We start from the raw sequence: 16,964 nt of genomic DNA, 5'->3' as shown, positions 1-16,964 counted from the left end.
TTATAAATATGTCATAGTATTTAGAGCTATTATAAATGAATTTTTCCATTTCTGACTGCTTACTTGAAGAAAAAGACAACTTTTAATATTTGTATATGTATCTTATTCTAACTACCTTACAAAATTATCTTATTAACTCGAGTAGTTTTTAAAATATCTAACAATATTTGGAATTTGAAAGGTTAAGAAAAAACATATCACCAGTAAAAAGAGATAATTTTAGTATCAGTTTTTTCTCTTTGTGACATTTCATTCACTAGAAGCTCTAGCATGATGATATATAATGATGGTGGGGATAGTCCTTTTTAGTTTCTGATTTCAACAGAAGTAACTTTAGTGTTTTACCACTGAGGATAATATTTGCTGGTGGGTTTTAGTGAGTGGTATTTATTGTACTTAGGTTGCTTGCTTCTATTTCTGTGTTACTTATCTTTCTTTTATAAGATTTTTATAAGCTATATTTTCAGAATCTATTAATATAGTAGTATTATTTTCTCTTTTAATTTGCAGATGTAAGGAGTTATATTGGTAGATATCTTATTTCCGTCTATTCTTGCAATCCTGAAATAAATCTAAGACAGAGTGTAGTATTCTTTTAAAACTTCACTAGATTCCATTTGCTATTTATTTTATTTTAATTTTTGCATCAATGTTTGTTAGATTAGTTTATACTTTTAAATTTCCAATTTTACCTACTCTATTAGAGTTGAGTATTTAAATTAGGTTGAATCCATTAAGTGAATTCAAAGAGTTTTCACATTTTTCTATGGCCTAGAAGAGTTTAAATAACATTGCAACTATCTTTCTTTAAAAATTAGATAAGTCTGAGTTACGAACCCATTTCATCTTGAGGCCTGTTTTCATTGGGAATTTTTTCATCAGGCCTTGGTCCCTCCTCAGCTCTTTATACTGCTGCCCCAGGAGTGGAGACTGCTTTGTCTTTCAGGATCTACAGACAGAAAGAGCCAGGTTCTTTGATCAATACTGTTTCCTTTCCACTTCACCTTCTTCTGGGTTAGTTCATTTACTGTTTGTTTTGAGTCCTTTTCAAGTATTTTGCTAAGAGTAGGGAATGTAAGTGAAATACTCTAGAGTATTACACTTATTTATTTATTTATTTTGGTTTTTTTGTTTGTTTGGCCACACTGTATGGCATGCAGGATCTTAATTCCCCTACCAGGGATTGAACCCGTGCCCCCTGCATTAGGAACACGGAGTCTTAACCACTTGACCGTCAGGGAAGTCCCAGAGTATTATATACCTTTAAATCACTTTATTTTTCTGGCCTTGACAGGTGAATGATATCTTGGCTGGGAATAGGATTCTTATGTTTTGTATTACTATAGATTTTGTTCCAGTATCCTCTAGCTTCTATTCCTTTGTAACTTGTTCTTTCTGTCTAAAAACTTAACAGGATTTTCTCTTTATATTTAGAGTTTAGGAATTTTTATCAGAATATATTGGGTCTCACTTTTCTCATTAATCTGACCTGGAATTTGTTTGTCCCTTCAATCTATAGAATCAGGTCTTTCCACAATTTTCTTTTATTATGTGTCTAATTATTTTCTTCAGCCATTCCTTTTTTTCTTCTATAAATTTTATTATTTGCAAGTTAGGTGTCCTGGTTTTATCCTCCCAGGCTCCTTTTTTTTCCTTATGATTTTCATCTTCTTGTGATTTTGCTCTTTGTGCTTCGGTCTTCCAAACCACAAATGTAGGTCTCAATACAGTATGTCCCCTACATACAAATGAGTTCTGTTCTGAGAGCATATTTGTTAGTCCAATTTGTTCATAACTCCAGCAAACACAATTGACTATGTAGAACTGTACTGTAATAAGTTTATAATAGTCATAAAAAACAAACACAAAAACTAAAGAAAAAAATTTTAATCTTACAGTACAGTACCTTGAAAAGTACAGTAATACAGTACAACAACTGGCATATGGGGGCTGGCATTGAGTGAACAGGCAAGAAGAGTTACTGACTGGAGGAGGGAGAGGAGGTGAGAGATGGTAGAGCTGAAGGATCGTCAGCAATAGGAGACAGAAGGCAAGCTGCAATTTCACTCACGCCTGATGTTGATGGCAGAGGTCTGGTTCCTTGCTAGATTCAATTCTATCTACCCTCTTGCAAAAACGATCCAGTGATGTCTGAGTAGAAGCTCTTTTTTTCTCATCACAGATGACACAGTAGCACTGGATTGCATTCTGAACAGGTACTGCAACCTTCGTGTTCCATTCTTCGTTCGGGTCCTGTGCCTCAAAAACTAACAGTTCCTCCTCAAATAAAGAAACCCCCCTTGCCATTTCCTGCATCGTGAATCTCTTCAGTTCTTCAGTTACTTCTTCTTCCTCTTGCCTTTCTTCATCCTTTCTCTGGGCCTCCAGTTTCATCAGGTCTTCATTAGTAAGCTCCTCATGTTGCACAGCAAGGAGTTCAATGAAGTCATCCTCTTGCAGATCTAGCTCCAGCTTCTCACTGAGGGCCACTAAATTGCTGAAGACCTCTTTGGACTCCTCATCCACCCTTCTCAGATCCATGAAAATCATGAGCAAACTTTGGGCAAAGCTTCTTCCAAACCCCATTCCTGGTGATGGCCATAACCTCACGCCAAGCAAAGTCAATGGTTTTATGGCCTTGTAGATGTTATAGTCCTTCCAAAATTGTTGCAAGATTGTTCCTGATTCATCACTCGCCTTTACTGCCTGACGAAAAGTGTGATGTAAAATAATATTTCTTGAAAGTCACTAGAACTTCCTGGTCCATAGGTTGGATGAGCGACATAGTATTCGGTGGCAGATGCACTATTTGACATTGGAATGAAAGTTGTCCATGAAAGGGGGTGGCCCAGAGCATTGTCAAGCAACAAAAGAATGCTGAATGGGATGTCCTTCTCCAAGCAATATTTCTCTACCTCCAGGATAAAGTGGCAAACAAACCAGTCCTGGAAAATGGCCTATGTAAACCAGGCTTTGGGGTTACTCTTCCACACAACAAGAAGAGAGCCTTTGGCTATGTTTTTAAGGGCTCTTGGGCTCCATGAATGATAAACTAAGAGAGGCTTCAGCTTCATATCACTGGAAGCATTGCCACCAAACAACAGAGTTAGCGTATCCGTTGCTGCTTTATAGCCTGGCATCAACTTTTCCTCCTTACTGATGTAACTTTGGTCTGGCATCCTCTCCCAGTACAGTCCTATCTCATCCACATTAAAAACCGGCTCGGGTAAATACGAGCCTTCATAAATAATTTCTTGAAGCATTTCAGGAAATTCCCATGCAGCTACTGTATCTGCATTCACTGCCTCACCACTTACTTTTATGTTATGAAGGTTGGCTCTAGCCTTGAACTGATGAAACCAGCCATGGCTGGCATTAAAGATGTGCCCTCTGATTCTTCACCATGTTTCTTCTTCAAGTCTTCATAAAGGCTTTTAGCTTTCTCTTGAATCAGCATTAAGCTGATGATGATCCTGTATCCACACACTGAGAAGTTGCTCCATCTCCTCCATCACTTTTCCACGTTTCTTCAATATTATTGTCGACATCATCAGCAGAGCAGACTTCACATGTTCCATGATCTTCTCCTTGTTCTTTAGAATCTTGCCGATGATTGAATGATTCATGTTGGAATGAGTGATGTCTACCATCTTTTTGCCTTGCTCCACTTTCTCAATTATTTTCACTTTTGTTTCCATCGTTAAAACTTGGCGCTTCTTAGCAGTACCAGCTACATCGCCTCTGCTTTTAAGCTTGCTTCCAGACATCCTGGGCTTGAAATAAAGATACTATACTACTGTACTCTATACAGTACTGTACAGTAAAGTACACAAAAGCACAAACACTTGTAGAGGATGCACGCACATGACAATGTACACCAGACACATGAACTAACACGTGATTGGACATGCATATGCTCGCTCGCATATTTGAAAGTTTGCAACTTGAAGGCTTGTGTGTAGGGGACTTAAGGTAGTGACCATTAACTCTTTCAGTTATACCTACTGAATTGATTAATGAAGATTTCTTTCTACTAGGTATTCCTTTTGTATTGCACTTAAATCTCTAGGTTCTCTTATTATATCTCTGCCTATTTCTTCCAGCAGCTCCATTTTGCTAAGACTGTTCTGTTGGTTTGATTCATCTTTCTCTCTCTAGCTGCTGGGTTTTCTCACCTGCATGTTCTTTTTCTCTGTTGGCTCAGTGGGGTTGGGTCTGGTTGGTGGTCTCTTCCTCCAAGGCTGGCAGTACAAAAACAGGTCCTGCTGAGGCTGCAGAGGGAAAGTACCCAGCACCCCCTCAGCCTCAGTAGAGAAATGACTTCAGCCCACCATTCAGCTCTTTCTTGGCCTCTGAGGCACCAGGGGGATGAGAATTACCCACAACGCTGATGCCACTCTTCTTGGAGTACTGAGACCTCACTGGGCCAAGCCCTTTGCAGGGCAAAGCACTTTCCAATCTCCACAGAACTCTATGGTTGTCTCAGAACTCTTGCCAACCTGTGTCTAGTTCTGACTAAAATTCCTGTCAGTTCTCCCCTTCCGCACAGCCTCCAGCCCCATCTGAACTGAGCAGTTATTGACTCCAGCTACACTTTAGTCCCAGAGATGCAGATAACTTAAAATTAGGAGTGTGATGAAATTAACCCACTCACAAGTTAATAAAACACAAAGGCCTAAAAAATACTTCATATGTCTCTCCTCCTCCCCTCAACCTAGTTCCAGCTAGAAAATCACAAGTGTCTGCTACACAGGCCTGCTGGGGGGAATAAAAGGAGCAATCTAATTTCAGAAACACTTTAAATGATACTTTTCTTCATTTCTGCAAGGCCTGCCCTGATTCCATGGAGGTCCACAGCATGTGGGTCAATTCTTACCTTCACCACAGTGTTCATTAAATACAGGAAACTGGGCCGAGAGGTGGATCCAAAGCGAGGAGACGCTCCCCCTCCCTCTCGTCCAGGTCCCTCTTGCTCTTCATTTAATTCAGCTACAGTGCCAAGAAAACTAAATATTAAGAAGCAATAATCCTTGTATGAGCACTAAGTTAGGAAATGAAGAAAAATATCCCTGGCTGATGCCCTAATAAAGCGGAGCTATTGAAAAGGCTGAGAGTTTATGGCAAATACCCTTCTGCGGAGCCGAGTGACAATTCAGCTTCTCCGTTCTCTTTTACCAGCGATTGAAGTATGTGTGTGCAGCCTGGAGCAACTCTGAATCTCAGCCCGGCTCACTTCACATCAAGCACAGGGGGAAATCGCAGGATCAAAAGGCCTTGTGAGGATCAGTGGTGGCAAGATAAAGCGGGGATGGGCCAGCGCCAGGCAGTATCTGCCTGGACCCAGAGGCGGCTGTGATGGGAGAAGCTGGACTAGAAGCTGCCTAGGTCTCCTCACCTGAAGGCGGCGGCCAAAAGTAAAATCAAGCGCTTCATAAGAGCCACGCGAAAGCGAGGTGACAGAGCAGTTATGATTACCCTCCTCATCACAAAGGCGTTTATGGGCTTGACTTTCCAGATCCATGTTTCTGCTCCATTCAAGCCTGGCAAGTTTCAGAAGACACATTTCTTCACACCTCCATCTATTTTTATAGTCCCCATTAGCAACAGAGGCATCAGAGTGACTAAGCCAGTGTTACTATTAACAGTCTCTCAATGATCTATGACAGCGCAAACAGAAGGAACATCTTATGGGTGTAGTTAACTGGATACATTAACTGTGCAATAAAAGATATTATTTATAAGTAATAAACTTAAATCAATCCTGGGTCAAAAAATTGGTTCAAGTATTTAGGAAAGCATAGCTTTTGTTTTGATCTTCTTCTCTGCTTTTGTTTGTTTGTTTTTCCTAATAAGGGCCTTCTCTAGTTCTTTTGGCAGAGAAAGATTTTTCCTTCACTAGAGTGCTCAGCTGTGGAAAGTGTCAACTTTGACTTATTGCCCTCCCAGTAATGAGTGGGAAAAGTCTTATCTCCAAAAGGCAAAAAGCAGCTGAGAAATTCTGGAATCATCACTAATCCCATAAACTGGCAACCTAGTTGTTCAGAAAGAGGCTTCCTTCCGGAGTCAGAGATAACTTCTTCAATCTCTTTTAGCTTCAGTTTCTGTGAATTTAGAATAAAAAGATGTTCTATAACTCATCAATGAAGACTACGCTAAGTAAAATAATTCCTAAGAAGTCCCTGTCTGGCAATAGCAAGTGTCAGTAATTTAATATTTGTTTTTGTTAACAAAACACCATTAACTTCTGTACTAAAATGCCTACCTCTTCTTCAATGAAAATAAAATGCTGATGTAACAAAAGCTGGGATTATAAATCTGGAAGCTGTGACTAGAATGGGTGATTCTCACATTCTGGCCACTCATCAGAATTTTCTGATGAACTTAAAATGCAAATGCCTCAGCCCCAATGAATCAGAGCCTCCTGGAGGAGGGGTCATGGTAAGAAGCTGTATCTGTTAAAAGCATCCAGGTGATTTTGACAAGCAGCTATGTACGGAAACCACCAGCTTAGACAATCAGGGCCCAACGAAAGTTAGTCCTGTATATCAAAAGCAAAAGCTAAAAGGCATTCATCTCAATTTCATTTCAAATTGTGTCTCTAAGTGCCCTTTAAAAAAAACTATTTTAGAGAACACCTTATATGCATATATAAATGTGATAAAACACATATAACTATGTAAGGGAACAATATTCACAGAAGGAAAACACCCATGGAAGCCAGCAAACTTACACATTGCCATAAATGAGCTTCATAAAACACAGACACATTGTATGATGAAAAAATGAACTGAACCATCCTTTAGTTTTTGTTATAATTGGTTAAAATTCAGTAAAAAGTCCTGAGGGCTGTTGCACACTGTCTCCTGACCATATGGCCCAGAAAAGCCTCCATAAATTTGTATAATATCTCAAGAGATGATGGTGTATATGGGAGGTACATGTGGATCCAAGTTTTCTTCATAATTTTCCCTTAAGGCTGGTCCTTTCTTGCACGTGCTGCTCATCCAGCGGCCCAAGGCAAAAACTTGGGAACACACTTGACTCCTCTTTTCCCCTTGCCCATCTCACCCAAACAGTGACCAACATATCCTGTCTATTCCACCTTCTAGCCATCTTTTCTATTGTTTTGCTCTGCATGACCACTGCTGACCTAAGAGAGCCCTTCATTCTCCCATGCCAGGTATTCCATTGCCCTTGGAAGACAGGGCTGTGCTCAGGGCAAGTACCCTAACAAGGAAAGATGCAGGAGGCTGAGGGTGGACAAGGCATAAATGGGACAGGAGGCAACAAAAGTCTTTGGGCCTGATTCGAGATCCCACAAAGAGGTCTATAAAGAGTATGCTGATCTTCAACTTACTGAAGCATTACAGAAATCAAAACAGTGTGGTACTGGCACAAGCATAGACATATTGTTATGGGCTGAATTGTGTTCTCCTGCCCTTGCCCACCCGCCAAATTCATAAGTTTAACTCCGACTAGCTCAGAATGTGACTGAATTTGGAGATAAAGTCTTTAAATAGATTAAGTTAAAATGAGGCTGTCAGGTGAGTCTGTAATCCAGTAAAACCAGTGCTCTTATAAGGGCACCGTCCTTCATCCTTGGAAGAAACACCTGGGGTGTGTGCACACAGAAAAGCCATGTGAGAACACAGCAAAAATGCAGCTGAATGCAGGTCAAGGAGAGGCCTCAGGAGAAACCAAACTTGCCAACACTTTGATCTTGGACTTCTAGCCTCCAGAATTGTGAGGAAATAAACTTCTGTGTTTAAGCCAAAAAAAAAGTATGCTGGTCTGGGGTGTCTTGTACTATTGGACAAGTCAGGAAGGGTCACCATCCCCAGGATCAAGGCCCCTGGCCAGAGGTCCCCCAAATTATCCCCATAATAGAGATGCTATAGGTTAGTATAGCACAACAGGCAACATCAGGGTCAGAGCAGGTACAGATTTGGATCCCACGACTACTGTGTCACCTCAGATAAATTATTTAATCTCTTTGAAGCTCAGATTCTCTGTTTGAAAGTTGGAAGAATAATGCCCATTCTATGGGGCTACTCTGAGAATTAGAAATATTTAAAAGTGATTCTCACGTAGTAACCTCTCAATAAATTCTAGCTGGAACTCTTACCAATAACTGTATGTATATGTACACCTATGTATTAGAAAGAAACTGAAAAGATATATTCAAAAGATAGCTATTCTTCAGGGTTACATAATTCTCAATTTTGAGTTTCAATATTTTATAAATTTCCCTACAGCTTAAAAGTCTCAGATTCTCAGATTCTCCATGTTTTTCTTTGACTCACAGTCAGAATGCAATGCCATTTTGGTGGCAGTAGGGCATGGGGGAAGGGCAAAAGTGGAACATAGAGGAGATGGGTGGGGGAACACATTAAAATGAATGATGTTTAAAGCCTTATTACAAACAACCTTCAATGTCCTTGGTCAAAGTAAAGAGTACACGTTCAAATACAAAATGGCATCATGCTCACCTATACAATCTACCTAGAATTAGGGTCCCCACATTAGCGTGTGAGAAAAGTATAATCTTAAATAAACTATATTTGGTTAAATAAATCTAGCTGCTATAACAACCTCAAAAATCTCAGTGGCATAATACAATAATGCTTTGTTTCTTCCTTACAACATAATTTCATGAGATAGGGACCCTGCAGACATGCAGGGACCAAGACTCCTTCCAGCTTATGACTCTGCCCTCTTTTAAATCACCATGGTCTTCTCCAGTCCACTGGTGAACAGGGAGACAGAGAGGATCATAAGTGGTAGGTGCTTATGGACCATATCACCTCCACTCACACTGCATTCGCTGGAACTCAGGTATGTGCCCCACCCCGACCCCCACCAACCTAATGGCAATGGAGCCTGGGATATATAATCCAGCCATGGCAGCGCAAGAAGAGAGAACACAAATATGGGCGAGCCTCATCAGTCTCTGGGATCTTCCTGAAGCAAGCATCATGATCAGGGGATTTATTCTTTGTGCATTTTTTTCCAGAGACTTGCAAACCCATCTGTTTTATAAGATCTTCTTTTTTGATGATTTCAGGAACCACTGGTTACTCAAGTCCTAGTGTAACTACAAGTAGTTCCTGGCCCTTCTTAAATGTTCTGAGTCCACCCTACCCGTCAGACGTCACCCAGGTCACAAGGACAAGGTCAGGACATTGTCTGAATTAACAACCAAGAAAAAGATTCCTTAGAAGGCATGGTTACCAGGCTGGGTCAGAGCCTGGTAGTTAGAAGTCTGAGGAGAGAGGGGTCAGAAGTCTGTCTGGGGTTCTAAGGGACAGCCACTGAGGGGCCTGCACAGCTCCACCCAGAGAACCAGGGTTCCTCTGCCTGATGGGACATCTCCTCCTCAGCATGGATGGCCAACTCGCCTGCTTCTCAGGCCCGTCCTAAAACAGCACTATCTCTTTCTTGGCTAATCACTAAAGCAAGATGATAATGAAGCCCTTGAGGAGAACACCCCGTGTCATAGATAATACTGATTATTAAAATCTGGTTTTATTTTCAGGTCCTGTGATAAGCAGCCTTACATGTTTTTTTTCATGTAATTCTCACAATAACCTTCTGAGGTAGGTTCTACTATAATTCCCACTCTCAGAGGAGGGAACTGGGACTCGGCAATTCAGTTGCTTGAGCAAGGCCTCCCAGCTAACAGGATGAATTCAGTTGTCTGGGGCTTCCAGTTCTTCTACACTGAGCAGTGGGAAGAACTGGCCCTAAAAGTTTACCCTCCTCAGGCAGGAAGCGTTCACCCTGCTTTTCGTTTTTCCTCGGCTATTCATCATGGTGGTGGAGGTGGGAGGCCATTGTCCACACACCCCTCCAACTCCCTCCTTGCAGATCCACACAATACTCTTCCCCCCCGCCCCCATTTTGGTGATTCTTCCCCCCGACCCCTACTCATACTGCTCCCGACTCATCTAGGGGGGAGAATAAGCCCTGGTGACTGTTCCAACAACACACAGCATCTCCCTATAGACAGCCTCTGTGGTGGGAAAGGTTTACACCAGTGAATCATCAGCTGCTGGAGTGAGCACAGGGGGAAGGGGCGTGGAGAACCTTATCTGCCCCAGTGCAACCCTCATGCAATGCTTTATGTAAAGGTCCCCTGATTTTACAGTGATGAGGAGGGGAAGAGATGGCACACAGCCAACCGGGTCTTCACAAGCCCCCAGAGCACGGTGTTCTGCTCCGGGCTACACAGATCATCCCTGAGACAACCAGAGGCTGCAGAGGCTCCAGGGATGCACCATGGAGAAGGGAGATGGAAGCAAGTCCCCATCACAGGCGCAAGCGACTCACGAGCATGTGCTTGCACCTAGCCCATGTTGCAGGGTCAGAAGCCTGACAAGTGTTTTGAGGTCAGTACAAAACAGTTTTATTTTTCTGTTTTGTTAATGAGCGACTCCCAGAGGCAGGTCATAGTGTCCTCATACACCCAGTCTGAGCCGAATGGGTAAGTGCTTTGGCATGACCTTGTTAGGATCCCAAATGAACACGCTCCGTACACTTAGTACCTAATGCAGCACTCAGTGCAGACAGATGCTTAGAAATTACTTTTAAATGAGCATTTTACAGATGACCTCTCTTCTTTCTCTGCAAGCCCATGTTGAAATAAAGGAGACAGAGTTAACAGTAATATGCAGTAATCTTGTTATAGCACCATTTGTTCCACTGAGGCTCCATCCTGGATCCTGTCCAGAGGGATTTGATTATTAAAATACCTAAAAGACACATTATAAGGTGGTTTCACAGAAAAACAAAGACAAAAACAAAACAACAAAAAAAAACCCAGTTGAGAAACATCAACTTAAGAAAAAATTAAGTGCTTTGCTGTACTTCCATCTCTCAGGAGTTAGAAGGGCGAGGCAGTGGGGTAGGGACGGGCAGGGAGGGAAGAGTGGGGAGAAGAGGAGGTAGATCATTCTTTCTAAACTTCCCAATGGTTTAACTGTGTGTGAAAGATGGATGGCAGAGAATCCTATTCCCCAATTCACTTAAGCAGCCTCCTGTAGCTGCTTCAAGTCTCCAAAACATTCAGCCTTGACAGAGATATTGGGACTAAACATGCATCCCCACATCCCTTTATTCTTTCAGTATGAATTATTGCTTTTAATATGCCACGCATTCTGCTGTACCAAGAGATACAAGAGTGAAAAAGACCTGCATGAACTTGCCCTCATGGAGCTCCCAGTCCAGTAAGAGAGGCTGACAAGCAGGGATAGCATCAAGGTATGAGTAGTGGATTATAGGAACATCTCACCCCCCATGTCAGATACTTCTTGGCCTCATCTCACATCTTCTGAGCCCAACTTTTACCCTGAGAGCTTCCCACAGCTTTACTCTGATAGCTGCTTGGTATATCTCTCATTTTCTGGCCTGGAGATTCTCTGAAGCTGGTGTATGGGGTGCCAGCAGGATCCACTGGCCACTCACACAGTGAAATCTGGAAGAACAGGAGAGTTTACATCCCATGGGGCATTGACATTGGAAACCATGAGCCTGTGCTTCCCTCTTTGTTCCCTTGGGCAGACAGTTCTGAAGTAGAGTCTATATGGCTTATTATGGGTTAAATTGTGTTCTCAAAAAGATGTTGAAATCCTAGCCCTTAGTACCTGTGAATGTGATCTTATTTGGAAATAGTGTTTTTTCAGATGATCATGTTAACATGAGGTCATTAGGGTGGGTCTTAATCTAACATGACTGATGTCCTTATAAAGTGGGGAAATTGGGACACAGAAAGAGGCACTCACACAAGGAGACCGCCATGTGAACATAAAAGAAGAGATTGGGGTGATGCTTCTACAAGTCAAGGGCCACCAAATGTTGCCAGCAAATCAGTAAAACCTGGGAGATAGCCCTAGAAAATATTCTTTCTCACAGCCCTTGGAAGGAACCAACCCTGCCAACACCTTGATCTAAGACTTCCAGCCTCCAGAACTGTGAGACAATACATTGCTGAGGTTTAAGCCACCCATTTATGGTATTTGTCACGGCAGCCCTGGGAAACTAATACACAGCACCTCAGAATGTCCCAGTGAGATGGCGCCTCAGTTTCCCACAATGGGACCAGCTTGATAACCACCCTTGCGTTGGCTTCACCTCAATCCCTGTTTCAGTTTTCCCCAAAACTTCTTCATAGTCCCATGGATCCCAAAATTAAGTTCCCAGATAAAACCCCTGTGCCAAGTCCTTGCCTTAGACTCTGCTTTCTAATGGGATTACACAGGCTAAGACACCTACCCTTGGAAAAGTCAGCCATCAGCCTCCAGCCTAGGTTCTTGAATCACTACATGGAAAGGAGTGAATTTGGACCGTTACATGAGAGAGGAATAAACTGATATATTGTTTATCCAGTTGATGTGGGGGAGTTTAGTTATTTATAGCAGCTCAGCTCACCCTGTACCATATATCCCCCTTATCCACAAGGGATGTTCCAAGACCCCTGTGGATGCCTAAAACCACTAAGAGTACCAAACCCTATACATACTATGTTTTTTCCCATACATACATACCTATGATAAAGTGTAATTTATAAATTAAGCACAGTAAGAGATTAACAACTACTAAAAATAAAGTAGAACAATTATAACAATATACTATAATAAAAGTTATGAGAATGCAGTCTCTCTCAACATATTTTAATTGTGAAAATTTAGTGTCTTTTCCATCTTAACTAAGCAATTATTACACACTATGGCTGTAACTTTTGTAATTTGAGGTGCAACAGCAATACTAGCACAAACTTCTTTTTCTTTCTTCACAATTTCATGAGTGGAAGGTTTGTTATCACCATAGATCTTAACAACCTCAGCATAAGATTTTTTTCTTTCCTTATTAAGTAGAGAACTTTCACACTTTCACTTAAAGGAAGCACTCTACAGCTCCTCTTTGGAATATCTGAATTGCCAGCATCACTACTCTTGAGCTCTGGGGCCATTATTAAGTACAATAAGGGTGACTTGAACACAAGCACTGGGATACTGTGACAGTCAACTTGACAACCAAAATGGCTACTAAGTGACAAATGGAAGGGACATGCCAGACAAAGGGAGGATTCACATCCCAGGTGGGATGAAGCAGATGCTGAGCATTTCATCATGCTACTCAGAACGAAGTGTGATTTAAAATGTACAAATAGTTTTTTTATTGTAATTTTCCATTTAATATTATTAGAACACCATTGATAGTAGGTAACTGAAACCACGGAAAGCAAAACTGCATATGGCGGGGGGGACTGCTGTACAGGGTAAACCTCCAGAGGACCTGACAGTGCTTCAGTCACAGACAGATGCATCCCCTCTAGCACAGGGATGTCATTAAGTCCATAGTGCAATGTTTAGGAGAAATGATGATGTGCTGGGGCAAAATTTCTCCAGTACCTCAGTGTGGAGTGTTCTCTTCCACTTGTGCCCAGGGCAGACATTCTTCACTGCCATTACTTGGATGGAGTATAGGGGTAGAGCTCTTCTTTCAGGGCCCACTTTTTGCTTCCTGGAAAATCCATCCTCACTTCCTTACCCAACCCCTCTTGCTCATTCCTCCTGGAACAGAGGCTATTGGGTTAGTTGGGTATGTTTGCATAACTGCTCCAGGTACTTTCATAAGAGAGTTATTCCAGCATATTCCAGCATAACTAGGAGAGTTCTTCCAGAAGAAATAAGAGAAAATTCTACACAGGCATACCTTGAAGATATTGCAGGATCAGCTGCAGGCCACTATATCAAAGAGTATATTGAAAAAAAGCGAGTCACACAAACTTTTTGGTTTTCCACTTCATATAAAAGTTATGTTTACACTATACTGTTGTCTATTAAGTGTGCAATAGCATTATATCTTAAAAACAGTGTACATAACTTAATTTTATAATATTATATTGCCCAAAAATGCTATCATCTTAGCCTTCAGCCAGTTGTAACCTTTTAACAATAGTAATATCAAAGATTACTGATCACTGATCATCATAACAAATATAACAATAATGAAAAAGTTTGGATTATTGTGAGAATTACCAAAATGTGACACAGAGACATGAAGTGAGCAAATGCTGTTGGAAAAATGGCGCCAGTGGACTTACTCGACACAGAGTTACCACAAACCTTCAATTTGTAAAAAATGCAATATCTGCGAAGTGCAATAAAGCAAAGCACAGTAAAATAAGGTATGCCTGTATATGCTAAAAGTTGCTATTGTATACTATTTATTATATTACCATAACTTTTATGTTTATACCTTGACTCCTGGACTACACTGTAAACTCCTTGATGTCACCAAAGAACCTCATTGGGAGGTGGTTCCAATAGTCCATAGCTGGGGAAACCTTCTTGCTTTGTAATGAGTAGGAATTGAATAAATATTTAATAACTTATTCTTCTCACATTTACATCTACTATTCTCTAATCCTCTTTTTTTTTTCCAAGTATAGCAGTACAAAAGCAAAATTCAGTAGTCTTCTAAGATGAATTTTTACATACAGGTACTGTTTTCAGTGCTGCAGTTTGAGAGTGAGAGAACTGGGCAAGCCCTTCTGCCCTGGCCTTGACTCTGACCATGGGCACAAGTGGAGTTTGCTCTCACCTCCCCAACCCATCCTGCACGCACATTATAATCAGACAGCACTCGTCCATCTGACGCTCAAGGACTTGGGAAGGGAGCGGGGAAAAAAACAAAGACAATCTCTTTCCACAAAGCTTCCCCCCTGCAGAAGAACTGTGATAACACTCCTATTTTTAGCATGGAATAATCACATCAGGTGCTAGGTGGGGGTGGGGGGCTGGATTGGACCAAAAGTTCTACACTCTCACACTCTGCTTCTCTGCTGTAGGCACCCTCCCATACATGTTTGCTCCTGGTTGCACTTAAAAATCCCAAAATGCATGAGAGAAGCTAGCAGAATACTAAACACTACAAACACTTTAACTCTGCAGGCAATTACTTATTCAGGATTGGTTTGCACCTGCAAATATTTGGGCAAGGTTTGAATAGCATCAGCATGAAGGGCTAGGAGAGAGCTTAAGGTAAGCTAGCCATACATTTCACGACTGGGGCATGGTAAGTGCTGTCAGCACTGTTTAGAGGTGAGCTTCCAGGGGAAATGGGTCTGCCCTAGTTTTCTGCATCCTAGAAAGCTCCAAGTCTCCCCAATGGCACCAGGAAAGCAAATGAGGCAGAGAAAGTGGTGATTCGGTGGCTGGTAAAATACTGTGCATAGGAAACTGGACCAGAGTCTAATTTACTGTAACTCAACGGTAATAAACCACTCAAAGTTACAACTTGTGAGCATCTCATGTTTTCTCCATTTGCATGTGAATTGCATAGGTGCAACACCTGTCAGGGGCGTCTCCTTTGGATCCAAAAGTCAGAGGTGTTTTCCAGCTCAGTTTTCATCACTTTTGGGAAATACCACACACCTTCTGCTCTGGAGCTCTTGCCAATAAAAAATAAACTGTTATCCCCAGAAGCAATCATGTGGCTTATAATAAAATTAAGGAATATATCAATTAGGGTGTGAACATGTATCCAATGAAGAATGCTCTCAGCTCATCAGGTGCAGTAAAATTGATCCAATGATGTGATGTGAGCATCTGATCAATTTATTTCCCTGACAAAGAGATCAATATGCCAATTTATTTATGGCACTAATCATTAAATAAATCTTATCTGTTCTGCAAAAGTCTTTATACATTTAGTAACAGGGTTTTCTCTTTCAAAACTGTCATTGCGAGACTTCTTTCTCCGCAGACTTGACATTTCAACACTCAGGCCTGTGAGCCTGTGGTGTGCAGGGATCAAGGACACTGAATAAGAAGCAATCCCAGTCTCAGGTGTCAGGCAAAAACCTTTATTCTTCCAGGAGTATGATGATCGCAGACAAAGCTATAAAAGCTCTGGGGGGCTGGAGGCAGAATGAGTGAATTCTGTCAAGCCTGGGATCAGAGAGAAAACAAGTGGTTTCTTGTCTCCACCCCTTCTTTTCTCACACTCTGGTCTCCTGAGGTCTCCCAGACTAAGGCCATAGACTTTCCTCTGAGTTACCAGGTGGCTGACTGACTGGCGCCCCTGGGAGGCAGCAGGCAGGAGGGACAGAGAGGAACAGAGCTCCTGCCCGAGAGCCAGAGGCCCTGCTAGGACAGGCAGGAATGCCATTGCACCAGAGTCCTTCCAAACACACCTGTGTAAAGGAAAACTAAACAGGTGAACTGAAGTCTGAGCCTTACCTTAAAAAAAAAAAGGCACTAGATCATGCAGTACTGAATCAGCCCTACGGAAATGGCTCGAGAGGAAAATGCTAAGAGTATTGTCAGAGACTGTCATCACTGGGAACTAACATCCCTCAAGTCAGGAGGCACCCACCCCAGACATGACAGCTGACTCTAGTGACATCAGCAGGCTCTTTGCATCGGTGCTTGTAAGAAGAAGCAACTCAAAGAAAACCGGTGCAATCAAAGCCTAGAAACTCAAGAGTATCTTTCTAGTGCCTGCCAGAGACTATTCTTCCCCAAAGGGCTGGTTTTGCCAGCAGAGAAGCACACTGGGGTCATCCTGATGTGTGTTTGTCATGAACACCTTCTAGGATGCAGGACGTGGGGCTCCAGTATAGGAAATCAGGCCTTTCCTGTTCTGGGATTAGGCGAGGGTATAAGCAGGAGGTGACTTAAATGGGACTCCCCTAAAACAGAGAGGGGATTCAGAGTTACTGGGGAGAATTCAAGCCCAGAAGAAGCAGACCCTAAAAGAAGGCATCAGGGATTGCTACAGAGGGGCAGGGCAAGGGTCTGTGGAAGGATTACAGTCTATAGTTGCCAATTACCTGGTCTTGTCCTGGGAATTTAAAAACTCACCTTCCCTGCCTGCCCCCACCCTCTGCCAGAGCTCCTAGTTCAGTTACTCAAGCACGGACAGAAACACTGGTACGAGTCTAACAACGGCTCTTGGGG

Source organism: Delphinapterus leucas, chromosome 7, assembly GCF_059928025.1.
Source record: "Delphinapterus leucas isolate spDelLeu-1000000601 "Yukka" chromosome 7, BTC_Dleu_Yukka2, whole genome shotgun sequence".
Taxonomy (NCBI): Eukaryota; Metazoa; Chordata; class Mammalia; order Artiodactyla; family Monodontidae; genus Delphinapterus; species Delphinapterus leucas.
The sequence above is the reverse complement of the archived record's forward strand: the minus strand, read 5'-3'. Positions refer to the sequence as shown.